Here is a 10,099-nt window from a genome sequence, read left to right on the forward strand (position 1 = left end):
TGTGTGTTCTCAGAATGTACTGTGAAAACCAGCAGTGTGTTCAGGAAAAAAAAAAAGGCTAGTGATAGAGCTATTGGGCAACGAGGAAACTACAAAGCAGAAAGCAATAGTGCGTTTCAACATGCACATCTGCTGCAGGTTTGCTTAATTCTGGATTTTGAAATGCAGAGCAGAGGGGAAGAGATGTGAATTTGAGGGTGAAGAAGTCAGGTTGCTGAGGTATGGACATGGATTAGTAGCCTCTGCAAGTTCAAACAACTTCAACTGAGGTTAGCAAGGTGAAAAGGAGGACAGAGCCTGTGAGCCAACATGTTACCTTCATGCCACAGAGGTTAGATATGGCATGTTTGTGCAACAGTCAAGATGAAACAGTTAAAATCCCAAAACAGCACTCATTTGGGTGTTTGTTTTGTTTTTCTTTTCCTCTTGAGTGTGAAAAATCCTGGCATACAAGTGGTCGGTGCAAGTAGGGCGTATCACAGTTTGCCAACTTGTTTGAACAATTGTGTATTATAAATACTGCGTGACTTTGAAGTTCACAATAGACAAGTGATTGTTGTTTTATTAAATTGGTTGTTCATATTGTTTAGAAGTTACTGACTCCTCCCCTCCAAACCGTATTATGATTTGAAATAAACTGAATCTGGAATTGTTGTACCTGTTAAGGCATGTTGAAAACAAGCTGTATTTTATTCTTTCCTCTTTAGGAGTTTTTCATGGTACCTCTGCCTTTGTCTCCATCTTTTACCTCTTCCATTCTTCTCAACTACTTGAGCATTTGCTCTTTATTTTCTTTAATTGCACTGGAAGCTCTGAGGAATAAAACCAACCTCTCTAAATCACACAAATAGCAGCAGCAAAAATACAATCAAGGAGAAGGAAGAACACTATGGTGATTGTTTCCAAAAGTAGTTCTTTATGCAGTAGCAAAGAAGTACATGACCTTACATATTCACACAACAGGGAGAGACAACATTTGATAAGAGGAAAGCTTCATGATCTATCCATTGGAGATCTCCTCAGCCTTGTCTAGAGAGAGGAGTTAAGGTAGACTGAAACAGTAAGGGGAGCTCTAACTGCACAGGACTCCAGGGGGGAACACAGGTAAAGAAGGTTTCCCCTTCACCTTTTAAAGCACAAAAGGACTCATATTTCCTCCTTGTTCCTCCATTTTTTCAGAAATTCCTTGGAGAAAAAATGGCTCAGATAGGAAATCGCTGCACTAATTCTTCCTCAAGCTTTTCCAAATTTGTTCCCTCAGGTAGCACTAGTGTATAGAGTTGGCAACACCACCAATACTCCAGTTCTTTATATCTGGAGGTAAGAGGTTACTGAGAAGCTTGTACTTCCACAGAAGTCTGCCTGCTTTTGCCTCATCAAATGGGATTGTGTAGCCAAGAGGCATTGACAGGTACTTCTGAAATAAAGCCTCTGACATGGCAAGAAGCTCTGCTGAGATTATACAGTCCAAGGCTGTATAATGGTATCTTTATATTTTTTCCCTTTAGCTCTTTTACTTCTACACTGGCTGTTTCATCCCTTATTCATGGTCCCTAGATATATGGCATTTATTTTTGATCAAACCTGTAGCAATACTGTCTCATAACCATTTGAGCTCTTACATATAAGGGAGAACGAGCAGACAGAGTATTGCTTTTGCACATAGGTCTACAGAGGTTTAATCAGTCTAGGATTCATTGGAGCTACCCTGGGAAATAAGAGTTTGCAGGTTCATGCATTAATATTGCGGGGTCTTGGTCAAAAGCTCATTTAAGTCAAGGAGAAATTCCTCACTGAATTCGACTTGCTCCAGACACAGTCATTTTTTCATAGAGCTGAACCTAAGGAGAAAGTACACTTGAAATCCATTCAGAACCAAATTTTCATTCAATGACATTTATGACTATATTTTGTCCATTTCCTGTTGAACATTTGATAGCTGGAGTTCACAAGTACAAGCATTGCAAAGCTGTTGTTTGGGTTTTTTTAACAGAAATGTGGTTTTTTTCCTCCTGAAATTTATTTTTGATTGCAGACTGATGATAAACCCTGTAATTTGTTCTGCAGTTTCACTTACACAACAGCTACATAATAATTTTGGAAGTTATAGCAGTGACTATATTGAACTGCAGTGTTTTCAATTGGAATACTTCGTGAAGTATGAGCCGAGAAATTATTAACTGAAGAAATGAACTGGATTTGTAGGATATCACAGCAACAAAGGTGGCCTGTGGCTTTAAAAAAAATTGCTACATCAGACATAAGCCAGCACATTTTGTTAAAATGGAGAGAAACTATTCAGAATTTGCAATTGAGGATGGAGATCAGTAATTTTCTTGAAATATAGGTTTATAATTTGTCACAGGAAAAATAACTCCATAAAGCAAAACCACTAAGGTGTTTTAAGATGATCTATTATGCGGAGGTGTCTAGTGCAGCCATTTTGGATCGGTGTCATGATAGGAAACAGATGGTATATATGTTTGTGTTTAACATTTAAGGAGGTATAGAAAGCAATTGGGAGGTGATATATTTTGTTAATGGGCGAGTAAAGCCTCATATGTACATTTAAAATAGAATGTAAAGAACAAGCAACATTTTTTCAGCACAAATGAGGCAATGCAACAACATGCTTAAGTAGATTTATTTGACTTGTTTCACTTTAAATAATTTTAATGAGAAATTCTCTAAACGTTTTTGAGAGGAGATAGAAAGTAATCTGGTAACCACATGTCTTGATGTATGCCAAGCTGTTCCTTAACAGCACTTTCTTTCAATACAATATAAATTTAGCTGGAATTAGCATTGCTGAATATTAGTCCCTCAGTGCCTCACTTGCTAAACCTCCATATTCTTTTTATTGCTTCTGTGCTTTTCAGAAGCAGAGTGTGTGGTCAATTCTGAACAAAGGCAAATCATCTAACAGGGCTGGGGAAGGCAATGGATTGGTGAATTCTGTAACATAAAAAACATCTCAGTAATAATTCAGGAAGGTAGCAGATCTGCACTGGATACAGTAATATATTTTTCTTGTAATGTGCTACCTTTTGGATTTGATACTGAATATATCAAAAATCTAGTTATGCATGCAAAGCTGTATTTTTCTGAATTTTATGTACTTCACCTTACTGTGTGTTATTTCATTTATAAGATTTATCTTTGAACATGCAGCAATAGTCAAAGACTAACGTTCATTTCCAAGCTTCGCTAGGCAAGTTACTCAGTCTTCTGGGGTTTTCTTTATTTGTTTTTGCTAACTATGAAGGGGACATTAAGGGCAACTGGATTTTAGTAGATCCTCACTGTAATTAATTATTCATCAGCAGTAAAAGTATTAGCAGTAGCAGTCAGACATGCAGAGGAGGCTGAGATCTTACTGTTGTGAACCTACAGGGAGAGGGGCTCTTCCATCCAAGTTTTGCCTAATTAGGCCACAACACATTTGGAATTACCCACATCCAAAGAGAGAGAAAGTAGTTTTACAACCTGTTCTGATGATCTCAGCATTTTTCCTTTTTTTCTGGTCAGACAGATAATGCTGTTGATATTATAATAGCCATATTATAATTCCATTCAGTCCCCTTGTCTGTCACAGATGGATTCATTCTGGACTCATTCTCACCAGGATGAGAACTCACCATGCAGAACACCGTGTTTCAATGCACTTTAGTGAGTATTTTTAGGTGGGACCTTGTAATAGCCACCTCTATCTCACATGATTGGTTATTTCTTATTTCATAATTTTGTTTTCTATTTCTAATCTTTTGACAATAACTTTGGTATGTTCTGTGCAAAATGCTTTGGATCTATTGAGATTTCTTCTTAATTTGAAAAATTGTTAAGAATTAATCTTTAATCCCATAGATAGAAAAGAGTAAATAAGAGATGTGATAATGTTATAGTATTAATGGGATTTGAGCCTTGGTAGGAAATAGATGCATTATTCATAAGGATTGATGGTCTTTAGTGTCCCAACAGCCCCTTGTGGGGCTTTGGAGGTATTAGACTGGTCTGTGGAGAGTGAGTTGCTCTAATACTCAATAAGCTAAACTAAAAATATCACTAGAATTATAAAGCAAAAACTAATCAAATCCTAAATATAAATGTGATGATACAAATCCATCCTTAGTTATCTTCAGAAACCACCCTGCCTCAAAGGGTTGTCAGTGACTTGTCCCTTATTATCTTTAATCAAGCAGAAGAGAGAGGCATTGAACGCCACAGTGGGTCTGTATAACGAGGCGCTGCAGGTGAAATCCACAGTGCTGTGCTTCCCGCTATCCATGTGCTGCCGGCCGGCCCCGGCTCCGCCAGCGAGGGAAAGGGCATCGAGGAGACAAAGGGATGCAGTGTTTGCGCAGTGCCTGTGAAGTTCCTCTGTAGCTTCTTCTAATTTCTACCCCCAAAGTCCAGACCACAGATGCTTCATCAGGCAAAACCAGCCTGGGTGCCTGTAGGTAAAAATTATGTGGTAACACGCAACAAAGAAGCTGACTAAAGGAGATTCTGCAATAAGCTTTCCAGCACTTACACAGATGGGATCTACCCAGACTCTGGTCTCTGTCCTCTGTGACAGGACATTATTTATCTTAATTATAATGGACAACTTAAAAAAAAAAAAAAGGAAAAAAAAAGAAGAAGAAAAAAGAAAATAAAAGAAAGAAAAAAAGAGCATGTATTCTTTAATGTATCCAAGCAGATTAAGCAATACAGTTTGAACATCTTTCAGAGAGGCTAAAACTGCTAGTCACCAAACAAATGTGACTGTGTAATTCAATATTAAAAAATATCTTTTTCATTAGACATTAAATATCTTGGGATAATGATGAGGTCATAAAAGACTCGTGTTTGGCCAGGAGAGAGAAGATTCATAAAAGAAAAAAGAGCTGTGAGATATGGCTCCTTTTGTCACAAAGGGCAGCACCCAAAGTCTGCTTAGGCAAATATTTGTGTGTGCAGATGATTTAATGCAAAGCAGATTTAGCCTCAATTCTGAAATGAGGTCCATGCACACAGCCTTCTGACCCTCACCTCCTGTCCCCTGAGACACCCAAAAATGTACAGGACTGCTTCTGAGCACCACAGAGGACAGGGATCATCTCTGATAAGGGATGTGGAGTTCCAGAAGATGTCCTCATGCCCCCTGAAGCTGTGCAGCCAAGGTTTGGGGTGCACCAGGACCCTGAAGATGATAAACTCAAGTGAGGAGGCTGGGTCAGGTTTCAGGAAGACTGTAGATCTTTGTGATATTGGTGTTTAAAAACACAAATTAGAGCAAAGACGCTAAGACAAAATCTTCAGCCTTCATTCAGTAGCACTTGGCTTTTTTCCGCATTTGGTAAGGGACACTCGGCTTTATGCCTGCCTAGGTACCCCTGACCAGATAAGGAAGCAGAACCCCCATACACTTTACTGTGTCCTTTCAATACATGATATGTAAGTATGAGCTTACATTTAGTCTAAAAGTCTAAAATTAAGTTCTTAATAGAAAAAAAGACATTAAAAAAGAAAAGATAGTGGCTTTCTATTAGGAGCCCAAGAATCTTCGTATTTTTTATTACTATTTATATACATATGCACACACATGCATAAATGGAAACAGATTTTCTTGTCTAGGATTTTTATTTTTCTATATGCTATCACATTCTAGTAGAACAGTGTCCATCAAGAGTTCTGATAATAATATGTCAGACTTAAACTAGGATGTAATATGAAACCAGCTGAAAACACTAAACAAAATCAAAAAGTCAATGCTAGTGAAACAGATAAAAAACCAAACTCACTAAACAATATTAAAGGAAAAAAAATAAAGCCAACTCTCAGAGGTGTATTTTTTAACTTTAACGCTTTGTAGGAATATGAGTGAGTGCATCAATACTGAAATTGTTGATGATTTTTTTCAATGAATCACAGATCCTAGTTCCAAGTTAGGAACTAGGTTTTTTAAAAATATAAATTACTACGTCAAAAATTGCCTTAAAAACCTGAAAATTAAAGTAGCGGATTTTTGTTCTTTTCTTTTTTTTTTTTCAGTTTAAATTCTATATTTTGGATTCAGCAGAGTGCATTCAGAACACATTTTCATGATATTTTTTACAATCAAAGTTAGAAACTTCTGTTTTAAAAATGGAAGTTAAGAAACTGAAAAATGGAAAATGCAATAGCTACCTAAGGTCATACTATGAAATGGTGTGAACTGGTCACACTGAGGCAAATGTGTGCAAATAAAATCATTTGCTAGAGTAAATAGGTATTTTCCTTGATTTCATGGGCCAGAAGGGATGAGCCATATCTTTCAGGCTGCAAGTGTCTGGAAAAAAAGGTTTTGAAGCAAAACCACCCCCAAAATCTGACAACATGGTCCTTCTTCACTTAAAGTCCAGAGGAGCAGCTGAGTGTTAGAAGTGCCCAAGGAGCATCATTAGATACTCCTCTGTGGGAAGTCCACATGAGCATTGCTCTGAACTGACTGATTTTTCCTTTATGCGGTTCCACCTCACATTTTTATCTCATTATTCTTAGCAGTGGTAAGTAACTATGACAGGAAGACAGAGTGGAAAATTAAGGCTTGTTAAGACTATTATACACCAAAAGGATCATGTCATAAATGAGATTTCAGTCTGCCCAGTTTGGGATATAATTAAGTTATCATGTTCAAGGTGGATGGGTTTCAGACAATAAAAGGACACTGGAGGTTGTTCAGGTTCAAAGGGGTGGGTCTTTTTATGCTGAGAAGTTATGTGGATGTGATTTTGGAAGCAGTGAGGGACACCAGCCTCCTCCCAGCTGTTGGACAGGGGCTTCTGCCCTTGGGAAGGGAGGGCAGTTTCTGTGATCCTGTCCTTCAGGATGATGTTCCTGATATGCAAATGCTATTTTACTGTGTCTCATTTTCCATGAGCGTTTTCTGTGAGTGCACATTCTCCTCAGGCTTTGGTCTATAGGAACCTCTCAAGAGTGGGAACAATAAACTCAGCACCCTGTGAAAGACTTATATATGCTGAAAATTTCACTGTCACTTAATTTACTTTTGAGGAAAGTATATTTAAGGTGGTAAATAATGATCATGTGTCAATACTATGGGCCCAGCAAGGAAGCGTCGTCAAAACTGCAACAGAAAAACAGTGAGGCTTTTGCTTGGTTTTGAGAGACTATGAGTCTAATGTTGCTGCTTTCTCATTTTTTCCCTATGTTATCATCATGGAAGTCTGGGTAAGACTCAGCTGAATCAGTGCTCAGAAGTCAGTCCAAAATGTGAGTGAGTCAAATAGTGTATGGTTTACCGACTGACATGTGTGTTTAGCGTCAGTAGGGTTTGTCGTGCAGTTCTCGAGGGCATAATAGATGACTCTTTTTTTGCCTGCAAGTAGCCACAATCATTATATGAATCATTCAGGGAAATTATATTGAAAGCTATCATATCATAAAGCTGCAGAGTTTTCCAGTGAAAACAGCAGCTTAGAAGAGCTTCAGAAGTATGCTAACACTGATGGTGCCTTGCTGGGATATCTATTATTACACACACACAAAGAGATCGAGCTGACATGGGGGAGGGAGTGTTGCAGGAAGGAAAGGAAGAGAAGAGGAATCATAAAGAGAGACAAACAATACTTTTAAACATGATATTCTTCGCTTCTAAATTCAATATTTAAATGCAGAGTATATTTGTATTTTTTTTAATCTACATACCTTTCTTCTTACCTCCTCCTTTCTTAGTTCCTCAGAAAGAAAGAGTAGGACAAATCTGTCCTCAGGGTTTTGTCCTGCTATCTTTCACCTTTTCCAGTCTGCCACTTCTTCAAATGGAAATGCTGTCTATTTGTGATTTCAAGCTGTGCAACTAGTGAAATATTAGCCAAGACTTAAGTTCTTACTTTGGCAAAATAATTTTGTTTTCAATAAAATCTTGTGGGAGGGGGAGATACGACTGGGGAGGAGGAAGGGGTTTGACCAGACACAGATACAACCAACAATACCAATAAATTAACACTGTGTTAAAAACATCTAACAGCCCAGAAGTTCTTCTTTATCTCCCCTTTTCCACGTAGGAATGCTATGGGAATGGGGGTCCTGTGAGATATGGAGGTAGAAGCACATCGTGGAAGGCAGCTCCCTCCTCATCCTCAGCACAGGGAAGAATGGGGCAGCGCTGTCCCTGAAAACGTTTGTTGGTGGTCACACGTGGGAACAGTGGACAAGAGGACAAGCTTTGGGCATGGAAGTGTGCTGCTGCAGCTGAGCAGGCTCAGCAGCTGTCTGTCCCTCTGACTACAGCAGTGGAGGATGACTCCCAGGAACCTCTGCCCTGCTCCCCTCTCATTTTGCCTGCTTTTGCTTTCACAGCTACCCGTGGGTGGATGTTTCCCACTCTGGCAGATACATACATGCTTTTCCACAGTACTGTATCAGAGCATATCATCATCTGCATCGCTATTGCATCAGCGTTTCCTGGTGATTTTGTCAGTCCCAACCTCTTTACTGTGGATTCCTAATGACAGATTACAGTTTAAGAAAGAATTGCACAAAATGTGTATATTTGTTGTTAAGGCTTGAAAAACAAAGAATGTCAAACAGTCAGAACTGCTAAGGAATGAGGGAATTAAATTAGCCTACCTGTGCCCCACTGTGCTGAATCTGGTCCAGCTTTCTAGAAATGTTGATTCAGCAAAAGCAGGTGGCAAGGAATCTAACTGGAACAGCAGGAGCGACTAGATTTCAAAGTTTCCCCTTGTCAAAAATCTTTTTTTTCAACTTATTAGGTTTGAAATTTCTTGTACATACATTAAAGAATCTTTCTTCCCCCCTGCTCTTTTTAGAGTACAGGGAACCAGAAAACATGACTCTTAAAGCAGATATTTTGGGGAAAGACCTTTGTGTAAAAATGCTGGGTTTATATGAAATCAGAAGCAGCATGTTTCCATAAAATATCATGTCAAATTTAAGTTTTGGTTAATAAAGGATTTCTTAACTATTTTGACTATGAATCTTTTTTTTGTTTACTTGCTTGTGAGATGCAGAAAAAAAAATAAAATCCATGTTTTTAGAATACATTCAATGGCAGTAACTCACATTAACTATTAATGGAAGCAAATGACTGAAGTGACCCAGATTTCTTTTCTGCATTGTTATGAGAAATAGATGCACACACAAACTTATATTTCTGGCAAGCAAAAATATTTTGTCAGTCACAGCTTCTAGACCTATAGGCTAAAGCAGAGACAGACATATCTTTTCTAAACTGAAGTTACAACTTCAGTATTAAATCAAACCACAATAATACCAATGTGAATAATATGTCAGATGAGCATTAAACTGAGTGTCTAAGGACATTAGCTCCTTAGAAATATCATGGGCTCTTTCTCCTGAAGTCAATTTAAATTTGGAGATATCTCCATCAAAGTCAGTGGAGTCAGAACTGTGTAAAACTGACACGATAGCAGGATGTGATCCTGCCTGCCTATGTAACATCTGCCATCTTCATCAATTCAAAGGATGAACTTGGGCCACACGTATAACAAACAGACTTACATTGTTTTCTGGAGAAAGCATAGCTGCCAAAGAATTACGCTTGAAAAAAATCTACGTGCTTACTGTTGATCTCAATGTCAGTCCACCCAGATCCTCTGCAATGTGCCATCACTGCAGCAGTTTCAGAGCATATCTCATACACATGGAGACTAAGCTGCCTATAAATACAAATTTGGGCTTTCTCTGAGGAGCAGGAGGTGCACTTCCCACACCCCAGAGCTCAGTGCTCAGACCACCAGCCCTGGAAACTCAGACTCACCCCCACTGTTGAGCACCCTCCTGGGGAGGGGCTCAGGCAGAACTGGCAGCAGGGCATCATCCTCACCAGGTGAATATGTTAGCTGCAGATGACCATTTCAGGTTTCAGTATGAAGGTCCTAATCTGCCTATATATGATACAGGCAATACATGTTCATAAACCAGGGTCTGGATACCACTGGGAGGTTGGTCACCTAAAACATGCCTTGTACATGTTCAGGTCCTTCCTTACACCTACTCCTGACATATTGTCCTCAAAAATCTCACTCTTGGATAGTCAGTATCATAAGGACTATCTGTCTGCCTGAGTGCA

Source organism: Manacus candei, unplaced genomic scaffold (genome assembly GCF_025592945.1).
Source record: "Manacus candei isolate 608988 ecotype Guabito, Panama unplaced genomic scaffold, ASM2559294v1 h1tg000056l, whole genome shotgun sequence".
In the NCBI taxonomy this organism is placed as follows: domain Eukaryota; kingdom Metazoa; phylum Chordata; class Aves; order Passeriformes; family Pipridae; genus Manacus; species Manacus candei.